General features: G+C 35.9%; 1 protein-coding gene across 4 annotated transcripts in view; it reads left to right on the top strand.

The window, feature by feature from the left end:
* Positions 1–19,822, top strand: part of ADGRB3 (adhesion G protein-coupled receptor B3) — a 696,748-nt gene that overhangs the window by 366,461 nt on the left and 310,465 nt on the right. The window lies entirely within an intron of this gene.

Here is a 19,822-nt window from a genome sequence, read left to right as displayed (position 1 = left end):
GGGCTTTAGTAGAGAAGTCAAATTTATCATATATATATATGATAATCAACTGCATAAAGTGATAGTTGAAGCCATAAAAGTATTTTTTTTCAACTCTCAAGACAGTAATAAGAAAGAAAAGATGTAAGGTGATGCCCTTATTAAAAACAAAAAAATTATAAATACACATGATGATGGATAACTAGGTTTATTGTGGTGGTCATTTCACAACATATAAATACCAAATAATTATGTTATATACCTGAAACTAATATAACGTTTTGTGTCAATTAAATATCAATTAAAATTTCTGTATATATGACTATGGCAAGATCTCTAGGTATAGTAATAAACCAGATTAAGAAATATATTTTGTGTTCAAATAAAATTTAGATGTTATTCTAGATGGTTAATATAAGTTATAGAATAAAAATCAATGTTGAGGGGAAAAAAAACCCATAAAGACATGGCAGGTGTCAGACTAGAATAGTCAGAGATGGTAGGCATAAAGAATCCCAAAACAGGGCAGAATAAGATCAGTGACATGTAATTATTAGGAAAGAAAGAATATTTCAAAATGAATACTCTAGCTAATATCAATTGCTAATAAATACCAGAGTTATTAAAACTTAAGAAAAATCTTGGGTAATTGCTGATGATATAACTTTAAAGTTCTCCAAGAAAAGTGCAGACACAATGAACAGGATCTAAATTTCTGAACTCTTTAGCGGCTTTCCATGGATTACACCCTTGGCATTTTGATACAATTATCTCCAAGGATTTAGTTGTCATAGATGAATGTTGATATGCCCACTAACTACTGTCTCTCACAACTGTTCCTTAGGAAGTATTCAAAGTTGACAATATCAGATAAAAAGGGAATATGTTTTAGACTAATAATATCTCAAAATACAGAATGTTATAATTACAAGCTGAAAGGAATTTCAAAAGTCCCTATGTATAAACCCTAAAAGATATGATTCTGGAAAGTATAGTTTCAGTTCCTCCCCAGTAATCCAATAAGGCTAGTGTCTTGAAAACATTGGAGTTAAGACATTTTTCTTTGCCAAGCTAAATATCACTGTCTATTCTTGGTTTAGAAATACAAAATACTGGGCTTTTCAGAATGAACATTCATACTTGATATTTTCTGAAATTGAATCCAAATCAATCTGAATAATACAATTCTAACATCTCTTTTCTCTCCACAAAGCTGTCTTGTCAACATCAAACTATGTTATTTCTTACACTCACTGGTAAATGTAATCATTTCTTTGGTAGAATATCTTGTTCTTCAATTGAGAAACCAACGTTCAATCTGGTGATATAGTTATAAAATAAAGTGTCTTCTCTTTTCTAGGCTTATTTTCCTTTCCGTCACTGCTTAGTTTTGTGGTTCATACATCTCCATCACTTGTTTAACGTTCTTTCATTAAAAATCAGACACTTGTAGTCAGATGACACCAAGCCTGAGGAATACACAATTTACCATCTTTTTTTGTTTGTCTGTAGCACCTGGTGTTGGTTCAGTCTGCTAGACTTGAGTCTGAAAGTGTCAGATTCTACCTCCTCTTTCTGGCTCTCTACTGCTCTTTCTTGCTAGACACGTGAAGCAAGTGGTATGTCTTTATGTAGATCACGGAGGAAAGCTAAAAATACCCGTTTGGTTTTTTTTTTTTTCTTTTCTTCTTCTTCTTCTTTTTTTAATGGTACTCCCTTGAGAAAATAAATAGTTCAAACATAGTTTTAAACTATGATTTGGAATGGTATGCAGCACTATGAATTCTTTGATTACTTCTTATTTAATATAAATTATCTCATACTATTTCCTATGATCTTCTTATTCCAGAGCATTGGAACAGGGTGGAAGCACTGGGGAGATTGTTGACAAAGCCCATATCCAACCCTTCTAGTGACAAGCAAGACATACTTCTCTGGGGCCCTCTTCCACCCAACTGAGAACTCTATTTTAGGTGCTCCTAGTATCATTATAACAGATTGATAATGATCTGTGGATTTATTTGGCTTTAAGAGACCTTAGATATTTATTCAATAAATATGTGCCATGTTCTCTTCCACTTTTTGACAATTTCTCAGGGAATAAATCAGACAACATTCCTGCTCTCATGGAACTTATGTTTTATAGCAGAGACAGATGTCAAACATGTGCCATCTAACATGTCCAGTGGTTTTAAGTGATATGAAAAGAAATAAAGCAAACCATCATGGCAAGGGAATAGAGAATGAAGAGGAAAGAGTCATTTTAGACTGAATGGTCATGGAAGACCTCTAATCAAAGTAGTGATATTTCAATACAGACCTGAGTGCCTTGAGAGCATGAGGCACAGTGATATGTGGGGACAGAACATTCCAAGCAGAAGGAACAGTAAGTACAAGGGTCTTGAGACATCCGTGTGCCTGATATAGTAGAGGCACTAAAGGAGGTGGTGGTGAAGTGGTCTGGGGGGATGGGGAGAGAAATGACATCAGAAAGGGAGTGGGGAGCCAGCATATGGAAGGCATATGAATATAGGTCTGAATGAGATGCAAAACCATTGAAAGATGTGGGCAGAAACATGACCTAATCTGATTTATGTCCTAAAAGGACCATTCTGAGTGTGGAGTGGAAACTAACAGGCCATAGTGGGGTAGGACTGGCTTTACAGAGACTGGTTGGGTTTTTATTGCGTTGGTCCAGATGAGAAAGCTCACTGGTTTAGACCAGATGCCAGTGGAAAGAGTGAGAAGAGGTCAGATGCTGGAGACATTTAAAGCTTGGTCTTACAGAGTTTACTGATGGTTAGAAACAGGATGTGAAACGAAGAGAAGGCTCAAGAAAATGTCTCCAGTACATTTCCAAAAACTCAACTACAAAAATAAGACAGATTTATGTCCAAATCTGTATCCTGTAAAGAAAAGTCAAAAACTTACTTTGGCAAACATTTAAATGTCTCTAAAGTTTAGGACCCAAAGCAAGCTTGTCTTAGTTTATTTATTTTTTTCTTTTCTTATTCTTTTTAAAATTTTTATTAAGATGTAACTGACATATAACATTGTATTAGTTTTAGGTGTACAACATAATGATTTGATATTTGTATATATTGGGAAATGCTAACACAGTAAGTTTAGTTAACATTCATCACCACACTTAGTTACAATTTTTTTCTTACAATGAGAACTTTTAAGATCCCTGTTATGGTGCACCTGGGTGGCTCAGTCCATTGAGAGTCTGACTCTTGAATTTGGCTTAGGTCATGGGATAGAGCCCTGTGTTGGGCTCTCTACTGAATGTGGAGCCTACTTGAGATTCTCTCTCTTTCTCTTCCTCTGTCTCTCCCATTCCTCTCCCCCACTTGCAATCTCTCATAAATAAATAAATAAATAAATAAATAAATAAATAAATAAATAAATAAAATATTTTTTAAAAGATCTACTCTGTTAGCAACTTTTATTTTTTTAAAGAATATTTATTTATTTGAGAGATAGCAAGAGAGAGAGAGCAAGAGGGAGGAGCAGAGGAAGAGAGAGATGCAGACTCCCCACTGAGCAAAGAGCCCAAGCTGAAGCTTGATCCTGGGACCCTGGGATCATGAGTCGAGCCAAAGGCAGGCGCTTAACTGACTGAACCACAAGGTGCCCCTCTTAGCAATTTTTAAATATATCATACAGTATTGTTAACTATAGTCACCATGCTGTTTATGTTTTATATAGTCTTGTTTCTGAGTCCAGCAGACATCCTTGCTCCTACAGTATAAGCAATTTTATACTGTGAAGCCATCAGCCTTCTGTCGTCATTCTACCATCTGAATCCCTGGGAAAAAGCTAGAATGAAATTTTTCCTTAAAATGACTTTTTAAAGCTCTAGCTCAGATTGAGCTGCCAGTTAACAAATGAAATAAATTCTACTTTCCCTATCGTTTTAGTGTGTCTTCTATTTATAAAGTCATGGAAGCTCAAGAATGGAAAAAATGTTTAGGGGTCAACCAAGTCCAGCCATAAACTGGTTAGCTCTATTTTGTAGTTTTTTTTTTAATAAAAGTTTGTTTTTAATAAAAAGATACATTAAAGTATCTGAGTCGGAAATGTCTCTGCAAATCACCTTTATCTCTCCAGCTTAAAAAATATTATTTGTAGTATCATGGTTACAACCTGGACCTTAAGCAGAAAATGTGCATCATATTACGGTGTTTCAAATAATCAGTAGGCCTGTGTTCTTTTAGAAAGTAACTGGAGTGAAAATAGTTACATAATATTTTTAGGCTTATCTAATCTGTTTCATACAGCCTATTCAAGGACACAATTATTCATGTAGTCATTAAATAATGATTCTTGTCCCTAAAAAACTCAAACTAGAATGCACTGTTAATAGCCATTATTTCTCATTTCAAGTAACCCAGATGCCCTAAACTTTTCCTCCATTATTCTTCTATTATGCCAATTCCTAGCTCTCATTCTAACTATTCCTCTCCTATGAATTTCTCATTTGGTCTCCAGATCTTTAACAGCTTTTGCTTCTTATCCTAGTTTAAATACAGTTAAGAAAGAGTTTAGATTTTGCTACTTTAGAAGGCCTATTTTCCTTCTTCCTTACATATACATTATTTGAGTGTACATTTTAATGCAAATTCCCTATTGTCAGACAGTGGCTATTATTTTAAGAAACTTTTCAGAAGTACCATTTGAGTACGGTGTATAGGAAAATGTCTTTGCTTTTTCTTTTATCCCTTACGCTTTCAAAAAAAAAATTGGTAAGGTATCCCTTATATTAATTATACAGCATTTCCCAAATTAACACTTTCACAAGTATTCATGATACTATTTACTCCTAGCAACCTTGCTGCCATGGTGTTAAGGGCACCCACACAATTTGTCGTACATCACTGCTTCCCATTCAGAGTCAATGCATTTTTATCCCTCTGCATCTTAGTAATTGAAAGTTAAAGATTTGTTTCATTATCTTGTTCAGCCAACCACACTCTAACCTACTTCTGTTATATAAAGAACTTCACTGTGGTTTTGATATGACTCTGGGGAAATCTTACTCATGTATTCTGTGTTTTTACATTAAGGTAAAATGACTTCTGACCTTTATTTTCTTTTGTGGTGATATTTTTCATATATACTTCTACTTTATTAGGAATTTCAAAATTGTTTTCTGGCCAATTGCACATTTTTAAAGAATACCTGATTACCTTTAATGAATCTTTTATAACATTTCCTAGCCAGTGAAAATTTTGTTAACTTATTACTCATTCAGTCTCTGTTCCTTCAGTAACAGAGTTCCTTCCTTCCTCCCTCCTTGTCTAGTGGAGAATGTCTAGATAAAGAGCAAATCTTTGATTTAAAGCCTATTATTTCTTTTGGATTTTATATTTACTGGGAAAATGCTCATGGTCTGAGGAAAACTAATGAGGTCACACGAATTTCAGTTGGGAATGTACAATATAGAATGCATAGTAATTCTCAGCAACACTGGGACATGAACAGGAAAAGCAGAGGAAACTTGACTCCTCCCCTAGCTATGTATACCTGTGAGAAAGAACTCACAGCCTAAAGGAAGAACCGCATGTAACACAGGTGGTCAAGATACATCCTTTAGTGGTACATCTTGAACGTGGCTTGTGAAAGTTGTTCTGAGTAGGGGACACAATTTCAAATTTTCAAAATTTCTGGTAAGAATATAGACAGAATCCATGGGTTTCTCACATGTTGACACATAAATCTAAAATCATTTTGGAGTTGAGTTTTCTTTAATTATTCTCTAAAAAGAACATGGATTTGTGTGTGTGTGTGTGTGTGTGTGTGTGTGTGTGTGTGTGTGTGTGTTTTAAGATTTAGTTTATTTATTTTTAGAGAGTGAATGTAGCAGGGAGAAGGAGAGGGAGAGAGAGAATCTTAAGCAAAGTCGACACTGAGTGTGGAGCCCTGTGGAGGGCTCAATCTCACAATTCTGAAATCACAACCTGGGCCAAAATCAAGAGTGGGACACTTAATTACTGAGCTGCCCAGACAGCCCAAAGAACATGAGTTTTTGCAAAGAAGTTGCTCATGGCTTCTGTGCCCTATGGAAGCTATGAAGAGGAGTTTTGCATAAAGGGATCAGTGCTTTGTTTCCATTCAAGAGATCGGGAAGAGGAAGAGGAAAAGCCTTTTAGAGATGGGATTAACATAAGGGCCACATGACTCCCTAGCTCCCTAGAGACATTGTATCTAAAACGTGTTGGAATGATAGGTCTTCCCAGTGTGCTTGCATTCTTCTGTTAGAGGTTAATTCCTTCAGAATCTGATAGACACAGGCCAGAATAGAAACAAAATCTAAAGCCAACTGAAAACAGAATTTGACTATTATAATACTTCTGATCTCTATTGGTTTATATAAGGATTTGAAATTACTAAAATTAGCATTCTGCATGCCTTCTTTCCAATGAATTAGAAGGAACTTGCTTCGAGTTTGTGTGAATACGAAAACAATTCCATTTTAACTGTTTCTATGGCAATAATTGCTTTTGTCTATGGCGATAGTGGTCTGCTTCTGTAACAATAACCAGTGAAAAGAGACACTGATTCCCTTTTAACAGATTTTAATTTTTTTTCTATTTTTATGGCTTCACCTTTTCAAAAGTCTTATTTTATTTGCTTGTACCAAGAATTGTGTGCTAAATGATTCCTCTTCTCCATTGCTTCTTTTGCTAAATTCCAAATAAATAAGTTCTCATCTGAATTTGACAACTGAAAAATATGACTCAGATTAAAGACTGGTGCTCTTTATGTCAATGCTAGCAGGGATGCCATTTAGTATCTAGGAAAACACGCTAACTTTGGAGCTAAATTTGGCTGCAAACCTTGACTATACCACAACAAACTGACCTTCTGCAAGTTATTTCATTTCTAAATCCCTCAGTTGGCTCCTTTCTAAAGATAATAATATCTTCCCTAAAGTGTTATTATAAAGATGAAAGATAATATATATTTAGCACCTGGCATGTACTAGGTCCTCGGTAAATGGTAGTGGACAAATATAGGGTCAAATATGGGCTCTGCTCCTGATTGGATGTGTGGTCATGCAACTCAGTCACTAGTAGCCACAGTCCGTTCCTCCAGAGAATTGCTAAGTGCTTACCTAAATTTAGTACCCTGAGTTTCTGTTTGTTTTTTCTAATCTCAATGGTGCACTTATTGTTTATTTCACAAAGCAGACCAGGATCCCAGACTCCTAGGCAGGTAATATAATTAAATCTAGAAAACTATTTGTGCTTTGTCTATTTTAAAATGAGTTTGTTACCAATTTTCTTTTGCAGCATAATGACTCTATAGGCCCCCAAACATTTCAACGGTATTTACACTTTGCTATCTTAAGGAACTACTCTTCTATTCCTTGTTTTTATTAGTCATTAGTCAGATCCTCATTCTCTGAATGATTAACAGAGAGAATCTTTTCTACTTTAATTTTATAATTTCTGCTTCTTAACATGTAATACATCACCTGTAGTCTATGAAACTTATCAGTTATCCCTATAGATGCATCAAATAATTCTGTAGCATAACTATACCCTCTAAATTCATGTGAATTAACCTCTTTTGTCTTAAATAATGTCTTCTGAACAGTCAAAAATATTTTTCTGCTTTTGTTACCTACTTACATTTTCCATATGAAGAGTTTTAACTTTAGAAATATAATTACTTATGTGGCTAGTTTAATGTGTTTTCTTTAATTTGATCTTCTGTTTTGGTTTGTGACATATGAATATAGGAGAGCGGGTGTGAGTGAGTATGGTTGTGTGTGTATGTTCTAAAATATTTATTAGTGTTTCAATCTGAAATGCAGTTATTTCAAATACTATTGAAATTTATACTCTGGGTTTAGGGGGAAAGTAGCGTTTTTGTTTTTGTTTTGTTTTGTTTCTAAATTGCATCAAAATATGAAGATGTTGGGGCACCTGTGTGGCTCAGTTGGTTAAGCAACTGCCTCTGGCTTAGGTCATGATCCTGGAGTTCTGCATTGGTCTCCCTGCTCAGCAGGGAGTCTGCTTCTCCCTCTGACCCTCCCCCCCTCATGCTCTCTCTCTCTCTGAAGTAAATAAATAAATAATCTAAAAAAAAATATGAAGACACTTTTTAATAAAAGTTAAGCTGAATTGAGTAATAATAACAAGCTTTATATATAATTTTATATATAATTATATAATACATATAATATATAATATATATAAAGGCATGTATAATTTTATATACTGGACAATATTTTATTGAAGTATTAGCTGATAACTACAAAATAGACTGTTATGGGGACTAAACAGTTCATAAGGGAATGATTTATATTGGATAATAGGTTTTGTATTCATCTATATTCTGAAATCAAAGCCTGTTACATTGAAATACGGCTCTAAAATGCAGTAGGAATATAGAGGGATACAACTGAGACTAAGATACTGAAACATTTGCTTTGCCACTACATAATGTTTTAATGATTAACTTCAATACCCATTTGGGCTACTTTATTACTTTTGAGATATGGACCTTCCTCTTTCCAAAGAATCTGTCTTATTATTTAGGATTAATCCCCGTCCCCCTTTTTCCTAGGTAGTCTTTTACTTCCCCCAAACTCATTGCCCAATTAATTATCTTTAACTTTCCCTAACTCCTTTTTTTAAAAATCTTTCCTGAAATATAATAATATTCTTATTAAAGAGGGTAACCTCTACCATCTTTAAAATTTTTTTTCTAAAAATCAATAATATTCCAAAAATATGATAGCATATTAGAAATATGGAATATTTACTTCTTAAATATTAATTTCTTAATAGAAAGGTAAATACATTAGTATAGTTTAGACAACACAGGTGAAAGAAAACTGTAATTGGTATACCTTTTTAAACTACATACAAATTATATAAAATAGAGCACTCAATTTATTTGTGGGGTGTGTTTGTATGCATCTGTGCATGCATGTGTGTGAAGAGAAAGAGTAAATTATTGTTTGCTTGGCGGTTTTTTGTTTTTTGTTTGTTTTTTGGTTTGAAGATCCAAAGACCAAAAATGTTTTCGGACCTTGATAAGAAAGAAGTGAGGTTCACAAATATAGAGCTCATGTTACTTTTTTCCACCATTCATTCTTTCATTTGTTTATATTCTGATTGTAAACTCATGAATCATTACTATAATGCCACGAAGACTAAAGAGTGTTTTTGCAACATAAGGATCCAAAACTAGTCTGAAAAATGGGATTGATCATACTTGGTTCAGAGTATGTTGTGGAGCCAAGTGAAGTAACATGCTATTGCTGGTATTTAACTGCTCAGTAGATGGTCTCTTGTTACTGCTCTTTGTCCCTGCTTTTTCTTCAAAAAATTATGTTTGGTTAGGCACACATATCTAACTTCAGTACTCCCTATTTTGAAAAAGGCTAAGTTCCATGGTTTCTTTTTGCTAAGGTGAAGTGGCTGAATTTCTCTCTCCCTCTCCTTTTTTTTTTTTTTTTTAGGTTTATTTATTTGAGAAAGAGAGAGCAAGCACACTCATGTGGGGGGAGGGGCAAAGGGAGAAGGAGAGCGTTTCAAGGAGACTCCCCTCTGAGCACAGAGCCCCACAGGGAGCTCAGTCTCATGACCCTGAGATCGTGACCCTTTATAGATAAGGGGAAGACTGTCCACAGAAAGCATATTTAGATGAAGGGTGAGTAGAAATCAAGAGTTAAGCTTCAGATATGCTACATTTAAGATTCCTGAAGACGTTCAATTGAGCAGTTCAATAGACAGGTTTGGAGTTCAGAAGAAACATTCTTATTACCCATTCTGCTCATATTTAAGATATTTGTCTGAAACAGATGTCTTACTAGATTGTAATCTCTTTCTATGTCAGGACTTTTTCTTTTTTAATTTTCCACCGTATTTTATACAAGGCAGAGAATGGTTGATATAAAAGATAAAAGAGAATTGCCATATGTTTTGTCTTACTATGTGTAGGGAATGAACTAACTGCCTTCAGCTTAATCCTCGTGAAAGACCATTGATTTTTACAGATGGTCAAACTGAAGAACAATTAAATAGCTTGCCAAAGATCACAAAGTAGTTGGAAAACTAGATCTTTTTGTCTCCAGGGCCCAGAGTTATCACATTAAACCCCAGTTTCTTCTATTGAGTCTTTGGTAGACCTCATTCATTGAAAGAAAAAAAAAAAAATATATATATATATATATATAGAGAGAGAGAGAGAGAGAGAGAGAGTTGTGTTAGACCTACTATATGTTAGGATCCTATCATACAGTGGTAAATAGGGAAAATACCTTTCCTTTGAGAGCTTACAGTCTAGAATAGGAAACACATAATAAATGTGTACATAAACTAGACAATGTTTAACTGTGCATAGGGCCATAAAGAGAATAAACAGTGTGATATAATAGAGAGGAATGGTGGGGGGGATAGTGAATTTCTTTAGATAGGGCAGTTAAAACAGACCCAAGTTAGCAGAGACTCAAGGATAAGAATAGAAAATACTGTTCTACTTAGAAAGGACAATTCCTGTGGTGGAAAAGAAAAGACCTGCACAGCTTGATCTGGGTCAGTAAACAAGCAGCCATGTATAATGTGACCACAGAGATAGAGAGAAGCCAAGCCATGCAAAGTCTTGTAGGCCATTGTATAAGATTTGGATTTTATTCTAAGAGCACTGGAAGCCATTGAATTATTTCAAGTAAGGGAACAACATGATCTGATTTTTTTTTTTTTAAGATAACTCTAGTTTCTGAGAGAAGAAGCAATCAGAGAAAAAAGAGTGGAATCAAGAAAGCCAGTTAGGCAGCTCTTGAATTAGCTCAGGTTAGAGATTCTGGTGGTTTCTAGAGAGTAATGGAATGGAGATAGAAGTACAGGGGCTTAAGACATATTCTAGAAATAATATTGAGAGGATGTATTGATGGATGGGTCATAGGAGACAAAGGAAAACCAGAAATAAAGATGACCCTTGGGTTTTTGGTGTGAACATTTGACTAGACAGTGGCACCTTCTATTAAGGTGGGTGACACTGGGGGAGAAAGTGCTTTAGTGGTGGGAAATCAAGAGTTCTGCCCAATAAACATTTGTTGAATTAAAAAAAAATACTGGTCACACAAGACAATTTTTATTACATGATTAAACACCACATTTCCTTGCATGATCATTCATTTATGAGTTGTTTGGTTGCTTTCATATCACACCAGCAAAATTGGGTAATTGCCTGATGGCCCACAAAGCTGAAAATATTACTTTTGGGCCTTTTATTGAAAAAGTTTGCCAACCTCTGCAATAGAGCATGGCCTGAAACTAATCTTAGAGTATGGTTTCAAAACAAACCATAATCTTCTCCATAATCTTTATAAAACCTTTGACTCCTCTTAAAGCCACTTTCTCTTTATTAACGTGCATCTCTCCATTCCTAAGTTAGTTTACTATTGCAGTCTTCTCTCTCCATTTATATTTGGTGTCTTTCTCTTTACCTCCTAAAAGTGAGCTTTTCCTAAACAACATTTCTTAGCTTTTTTTTTTCTGTCATCTCCTTAATATCTGCACAACTCAACATCTCACTTCTTACAGATTTTTGCACAAATGCCAGCTAACCTGCTTTCTTTATTTAGTAAAGCTTCCCAACCCCATTCATTATTCTCTAATCATGTCATTTACATTTCCATCTAGTTGTATTTGTTCCTTGTCTGTCTCCCCCACAAATACCATGCCAGTCTCAAGAGAGCAAAGACTTTAACTTTTTTCTTCACTGGTGTATTTTCAGTGCTCATAACTGTGCCTGGCATATAATAGGTTCTCAATATTTGTTGAATAAATGAATCTGCCCATTCAATTCTCTCTTCAGGAGGACTTCTCCATGCCCACATTATCAATTATTACTTCTAATTAGGAGGTATCTAACTTACATCTTCAAAGTCGAAATGTGATCCTGCTCCAGATCTCTTAGCCTATGATATCATTATTTAGCTTTTCCTCCTACTATTTTTCTATCTAAACGTTTCTGCCTTATTAGAAACATTACTATTTCTCTAGGGCATATTAAGTTTCCTCACCTTATGCCTTTCCTCCTATCCAGAAACTACTATTCTGATAGTTCTGAAACATTATAGGCCTTTTCCAGGCTCTATATTTGCACAGGCAGTGTCCTCCTCCCTGTCAAACCACAGCCCAGACAGCACCTCTTCAAAGACGCCTTCTTTTGGCAACCAACCACATTCCATCTTGTTCTTTCTTTCTTTCTTTCTTTCTTTCTTTCTTTCTTTCTTTCTTTCTTTCTTTCTTTCATACTCTCACAGTCTAGCCTCATCTGGATTATTTGTTCCCTTATTAATCATGTGTATTCTCCACTAGACTGTGAGCTCTTTCAAAGCCAAGACTTAATGGCTCATGCTCACTTGCTAAATCCTCAGTAGTAAGATAGCACTTGGAATATTCTCTGGGATCAATAGAGATTTGTTGGATAAATGAATTTCCAGAATGAACTTCTGAGTCTACAGTGATCCCTTTTCCCTTGTCACCCCTTAACACTGGTCATTGCTATTACTTTTCTGGGAATGGATGAGTCACTATCTTGGAAAGCCCTTGGATTGTTGGCTTCAGTTGCTGTTTGCTGCCTGCATCGGTACCCAGTTCCTAATAGGTCCTTGACTTAATTCTTCTCTAGTAAGATTGAAAACCTCTTACATATCAAAACAGCATATTAAAGAAGTCAGTAATGTTGCATGTACAGAAAAACTCTCTCCCTCCTCTCTCTCATTCAATACTTGGTTAATTATCATCTGATGCTCTTTCCTCTGGAGAAATTCTGTTCTTAATTTCTTTGGTTGGGAGAAGATGGAAAACTTATTTCCTAAAGCATTTTCTTCTTTTTTCTTAATATTTTATTTATTATTTTATTTGACAGAGAGTGCGCACGAGCTGGGGAAGGGGCAGAGGGAGAAGGAGAGAATCTCAGGCAGACTCCGCACTGAGGGCAGTGCCCAATGTGGGGCTCAGTCTCATGACCCTGATATCATGACCTGAGCCAAAACCAAGACTCCAACACTCAACCAACTGAACCACTCAGGCACCCCACTAAAGCATTTTCTGTATCATTTGTTTTTACTATTCAGGTATTCATGCAAAAATGACTTCCCATATCACATTTTATTTTGCATTTATGTTAGGAGTAAAATCATGAACTACTTGGGTAGAGAAGATGAACACTTATAAAAAGTATCTTTCTCTAAAAGACCACAAAACTTACTCCTTTTGAAAACTAAAAGAAAAATGATGTAATCAGCTTAAATTTCCCCACTTTACTCAGTGTAACCTTGAAAGAAAAAGTAGGAAGAACATGTAATAGGTAATGGAATAAGCACAGAAACGTATATATTTTCAGAATGTGTTTGTCTTTAAAGAAAAATTGTACTATTTCAAAATAGCTTCTCCATCGTATGGCTAGAACAGAGGTAGGCATACTTTTTCTGCAAAGGGCCAAACAGTGAATATTTTAGGATTTGTGGACTGCCCAGTCTTCAGTGCAGCTGTTGAACTCTGCCATCACTGCATGAAAGTGACTCTAGACTCTGTATGAATGAATGGGTGTGGCTGTGTTCCAATAAGATTTCATTTGTGGACACTGAAATTTTAGATTCATATAATTTTCACATGCCAAGAAATATTATTCTTCTTTTGATTTTTTCAATCATTTAAAAATGTAAAAACCTATTTTTTAGTTTGCAGACCGTACAAAAATAGCTGATAGGAAAGATTTGGCCTGTGGGATGTCGTTTGCCAGTTGCTGGTTGAGACAGTTCAGCTTCAACGAGAGTCATGGGTAGGCTGTGGACGTAGGCTGTGCATAGGTATGATTCCATGTTAGGGAAGTAGGAGTGACCTGAGAAGAAGCTGAGGGAGTCAGTCCTGCACGGAGAGCACTACAGTCTGGCAAAAATACCGTGAGCAGCAACAAGAATGCGCCCTGCTGTGCAGAGACTCCCAAGCTTGGATAAAAACCAGCCAATGGGGGGCGCCTGGGTGGCACAATGGTTAAGCGTCTGCCTTCGGCTCAGGGCGTGATCCCAGCGTTACGGGATCGAGCCCCACATCAGGCTCCTCCGCTATGAGCCTGTTTCTTCCTCTCCCACTCCCCCTGCTGTGTTCCCTCTCTCGCTGGCTGTCTCTATCTCTGTTAAATAAATAAATAAAATCTTTAAAAAAAAAAAACAAACAGCCAACGGATAAAAACAGAATTTGAAGCTAATGATTCACAAAGTAATTTACAAGTTTTTTTATTTTGATGCTGGAAAGGAATATGTAAAATCGTTAATTATTTAAAATTTCAATATACATCATATGTGATTAAAAACGAACAAGTTGAAAAAATATCCTCGATATACCACATAGTTACTTTTTTGACTGCCTAGTTTGTCCACTTTTGAAAATCAGAGAATCCTAGGGGTGCTTGGGTGGCTCAGTCAGTTAAGCAGCCAACTCTTGATTTCCGCTCAGGGTCATGGGATCCATCCCTGTGTGTCAGGCTCCTTGCTCCATGGGGAGTCTGCTTCAGGATTCTCTCTCCCCCTCTGCCCTGCATGGGTGCTTTCTCTCTCTAAAAAATAAAAAAAGTCTTTAAATTAAAATTTAAAATAATTAAATCGGAGGATCCTACTTTTTCTCTGCAAAAGAAAAACCTGTAAATTCCTAATGGGGAGAATATGTCTCATCTAAATCTCTATGTGCTGGTCCTGGGACTTGGGGACGCTTCCCTCTGCAGTGGTGATGGCGGGATGGGACTGCTGGGGCACTCTCGGAGCGCTGCCGTCCTTGAGGACGCCCCTGCCTAGCGGGGCTCTGTTTCCTGGGAAGTGATGGTTGCACTATTTACTAGCAAGCCTGTTCTTTCTCTTTGGCCCTCAGCATTCCAATTTTAGCCTTTCGGGAAAAGAGACAGAGTAAATGGAGGAAATGGTGATGAGAGAAGAACAACCAAAATCTGTCTGTCTGACTGTTTCCTATAAACCACTCACTGTTGCAGAATCCTAAAATGTGATTTTTTATGGAGATGTTAGAACTTAAAGATTATACTAGGCAAATTAAAATATCTGTACATATCCCCTTTTGATAATCACCATTGTTCAATGGTATCTAGTTTTGATCTCCTGTTGCACAAATGAGAATACTTTTATTTCCTTTCTTTGAATCATTACATCTGTTTTTTATATTTAGTGCAAAAACATTACAGTAAGACAAAGTAAATTTGCTGTTAATTTGTTGGGGTAAAATCAAATTGCACCACACAGTGCAAAATCACGTACTTCTGGGTAGGCGAACTGAGACTTGAGTCACAATGTTACCACTTTAACAGAGTCTACTTCCTCGTTTGTAAAATGAATGTATGGATAATAACAATGAGGATCCTGATAATAATGATGCCTCCTAGGGTCGCTTTAAATATTAAATAAGGGTTGTTCTAAATATTAAATGAGATATCACGTGTAAAGGACCTGCCTAAGTGTTGTGCTAAGAAGAGTGCCTAGCACAGAGGAGACATTTGATACATATTTGTTGAATAAATTGAGGAATGGCTAACAAATGCTGAGGTCATGTCGAGTGTTCAATAAATGAATAAATGTCAGCTGTCCTTCCCTTCCCTCCCAAATGCCCTCAGTATTTTATAAGGCACTCAGCACTGCTCTACAAATATAAAAACCATGGCTTTTTAAGCTGCTAAAGACCAAGGGATCACACTACATGCAGGCTTTGCCCAGCCCCTCTGTGCTTGCTCTTGGTACACAAGCAAAACTAACAGTTGCTTTCTAACGCACTTATGCAGAGTTCCTTCCCTGCCATATTTTTCTTACAGGATTTCAAAACTGTGGGGGCGACCATCTAGTAATATTGAGTGATGTTTTCCACAAACAAATCCATTTTGATAACTAGCCAATTTTCTAATATTGATGAGTCAAGACCCAATTTGTAAGTTGTTCCCTCTGAATCAACATGAAAAATGATGCAAACTTTAAATATTTTGGAAACATCAATATCGCTCTTAAGGCATCTCTTCAACTTCTATTTCTGTATCTACCTACATTTTTGTTTCTGATTTTAAGGTGCCAGTCCTTGGGAGTTTCCTCTACTCATTTATAGACTGTGAGTTGCTGCTCTAAGAACTTAGGTCATTGCACAAAAGTAGTGCTTTTGAAATTCTCTTTGCAAACTGTGGCCTTGGCTGCAATGGTAATACTGAATTTGTCATTGAGGATACAGTCATTTTCCTTTTTAATGGAGAATTTTAGCCTGGCTGACTCTATGTGACCAGATAACCAGAGAAGCCAACCTCTTCCCTCTGGCAGATTCTGTTGGAAAAAGGGAAAGGTGAGAGAGAGGGAAGGAAGGAAGAGAGAGAGAGAGGGAGAGAGAGAAGAAAAGAGAGAGAAGAAGGAGGAGGCGCAGGAGGAGAAGGGGTAGGGGGAGAAGAGAGAGGGAAGGAATGAAAGAGGATGAATAAAAAGGAGCCCTCAGCTCCCTGGGTGGCACATTTAGGTACTAAAGGACAAGCTCTATTTTAAGTGAAATTTCTGCCTTTGGTTATGTGTATATATTCAATATAAAGTTTTAAATACGTAACCTCAATTATACAAAACAACAGAGGTAAACGGACTGGCCCGAAAAAAAAAAAAACCCAAAAAACCCAGGACATTATAGTTACCCTAAAATATCAAGATTTGAATCCCAGGCCCAGATCCAGAGTCCACACTGAGCCATTCGGGTAAACTGATTTTCCTCTATTGGCTTCATTTGCCCGTTGTGCTCATTCTTCCGGCATTCATGCACGCACCTTGGCTCTCTCATCTTCTCCTTCTACGTGCCTTCCATGAAGCAACTGGTGCATCAGACTAACTCACTCCAACTTCTGTATGTGGACCATTCACATTACCTGACATGACGTTACATGACAGAGCTGCCGTTCGTTCTCCGGGACCTCAATTAGGGCAAAGGGCTAAAACCTCATGATTTTCCTCAGGAACAAGGTTAGAGGCTCCACCCTGCTTTGGTGAACCAAAAGCAAAACAAAAACAAATAAACGAAACAGAGTCCTTATGCTTTTAGACCCAACTGCAGGAATTCCTTATGCTTTCTGATGAGAAGGAATTTTATGCTGCATATCCAGATTCAAAAGGAAAGTGTTAAAATTGCAGAATGAAAGTGCAGCTGGTTTTGCTCCAAGGTTTATCAGTGATGAGTCACCTATTTTTATTGCATAAGAAATCAAATCTAGTGTTGTAATGAAAACACGATACAGTGAATTTAGGATAATTCTTGGAGCGTTCGAGATGTGCCTATTTGTTCAGGGACACTGTGTCCTTTGAGGTTTCTTCTAAGCGCTTTAATCCTCTGTAAGAAAAGCGTTTTCTCAGTTTTTGAGGAAAGTTGCTCTATTATCTAACCACCCACAATGACTGGTTTTGATGCAGCAATTACTGCAGAAGCAGAGGATGGAGATTGTGCACTTATGCTTTGCATTTATGTTCTTTTGTCAGCACTGGACACACATTGTATCAACTTGGCATACTTTAAAGCATTCATTTTTAATCTTACCTCTTTGGTATTCACTTAACATCTGAGCTTTGCAGTTCCCTAAAGACTGCATCTAAGTTTTACACAAGGGTTTTGGACAGTTACACCTGGTGAATTGAGGATGGAATTGATCCAAGTGTCTGGTACAGGGACTGAAAGAAGAAGGAATTAAAAGTCATCTGTAAATTATTTCTGCTGAATGGAAGTAGGTTTTCTTGTTAATCATGTCAGGGTCATGAAGAACCACGGTGTCATCTAAGGCATCTTCCTAGATAGCTTTAAGGTAGAGATGTATAATTTTAAATACTTGGTATTTTAAAGACCATGTATACTGATAATTTGAAGGCTAACATTGGAATCTCATCAGTCTATGAAGTTATATCCCTTTTGATAATACATTTATTGAAAATATCATCTTTAAGAACTACATTTCTACTAAAATCAATGAATAAGTGTTTGTTTTTATGTCCTCCTTATGCTCAAGACTGCAATTCAAAGGGGTTTTTGCACAAATTAAATAGTGATCCTAATTGATTTTTATATTTCTTTAATCTAGACTATGTTCAAAAGTACAATCGAATCTATGTAGTCATAACTTAATAGCTAATGTGCCTTTAATTGAAGAATGAATACATTTCATCATGTGAGATACAAGCATGTGTAATTATATCATTTTTGTATATTTAAGGGTATGGCATTAGGCTAGAATTTGTTCAGGATAAAGTGATAGATTTGGTACAGAATGTGCTTCCTCCATTTGTTATTTCTTCTTTTTGTTCATTTGATTTTTGTTTTCTATCCAAGGTGTGTAAAAACAGATGAATTATTAGACTTCAGGGTCCAACAATTTATCTTTTGTTTATTTTCCTTTACAACAGAAACCGTTGTGTGACAGTCAGAAAAACCATCATTTCTTTTCAGCAGTTTTCAGAGCAAAGAGGTGAATTAAATTTCCTCTAAATATCAAGAAAAACCAAAGTTAGAGTCAGGGGATTTGGAAGCAGATGAACTTAGTTTTGCAGATTGAATAAAGCTCACAGGACCCTTAAGGAAGAACAATGCTACCAATTTGCTGACCTGTCCATCTATCTGCAGTGGAGAATTTGGACCTTTCAGGACATGTGAACCAGTTTATTTATGGGCAACAAAGACTATGTTGTTTGAAAAATTAAAGAAACTAAAATAATTATAGCTGTTATCCAAAAACAGCATTTAACATCCATAACGAATTTATGTGTTACCCAGCACCCTCTTTCCTTCAACATTTAGTAACAAAATCCTTTTTTAAGCTTATTATGTCAAATTACAAGCCAAATGAAATTCCATCCTATGCTGATAATGGATGTCTATAATAGCCTGAAAGAGCTTTAGTAAAGTACAGTAATACATAACCATTTCAATTTGGATCTAAGCCCGTGATGCAATATATTTATACAACTAATATTGTTAAATTCTTAATTTTCATTCTCTCGATTTAAATTACAAGTTTCTTCAGAGTGAAATCCACTCCTGAGGAGCTGAATGGTTTCTTACTTTAGCTTACTTTTGTAATAGCTTCTATAGTTTTCTTCATTATCTTTCTATTTAAATCCTCCATGACACACCTGAAGCTTTAGTGTAGAACAAGTAGGGACCTATGTAAAGTTACACAAATTACATTTCTTAATTGGAAATGTATATAATCAATAAGTGCTTAAGTACTTATCATTATAGTTTTATGACATATATGTGTGTGTAATTGTAACATATAATAAAAAATATATTCAGGCATTACCAAACATATCATTCATGATTTTTTCAATATATATTAAAATACTTATTGTAAGTAAAGACATGATTCTCCATTCAAAGTATACATTTATTACTTTCAATTTGGGGGGAATGTTTTAAAAGTTTTGTGTTTTGATCTGCTTGATAAATCTTTCTGCATATGATTTTGGCTCTGTGGTTATGGCATTACAGGTGCTTTGTTATTTGCATTATGACAATTCTGTCTCCAAGAACAATAGGGCTTTGCTTTCCATGCCTCCATGGTACCTCCATTTAATCCATGAAAAATTTGTTCTAAAGATAACATGCAGATGTAAATGCAGAAAATGTGTTCAGAAGAAAAAATTCAGATTTAAATGCAAATTTCAGCCTATGGATCAAGTGTGTTAATCAAAATATTTAGCAAAAAATACAGTATGGACTTCTGACAATTGGAATGGAGGTCAGCTGTGAACAACCAGTGGCAGTACATGCTGGTCCTCTCAGAATACACTCTATTGACCATTAGTACCTGA

The sequence above is a fragment of the Ursus americanus genome, chromosome 29 (assembly GCF_024610735.1).
Source record: "Ursus americanus isolate L20-20 chromosome 29, mUrsAme1.1.p, whole genome shotgun sequence".
NCBI lineage: Eukaryota > Metazoa > Chordata > Mammalia > Carnivora > Ursidae > Ursus > Ursus americanus.
This window is presented reverse-complemented; position numbering and strand designations above follow the sequence as displayed.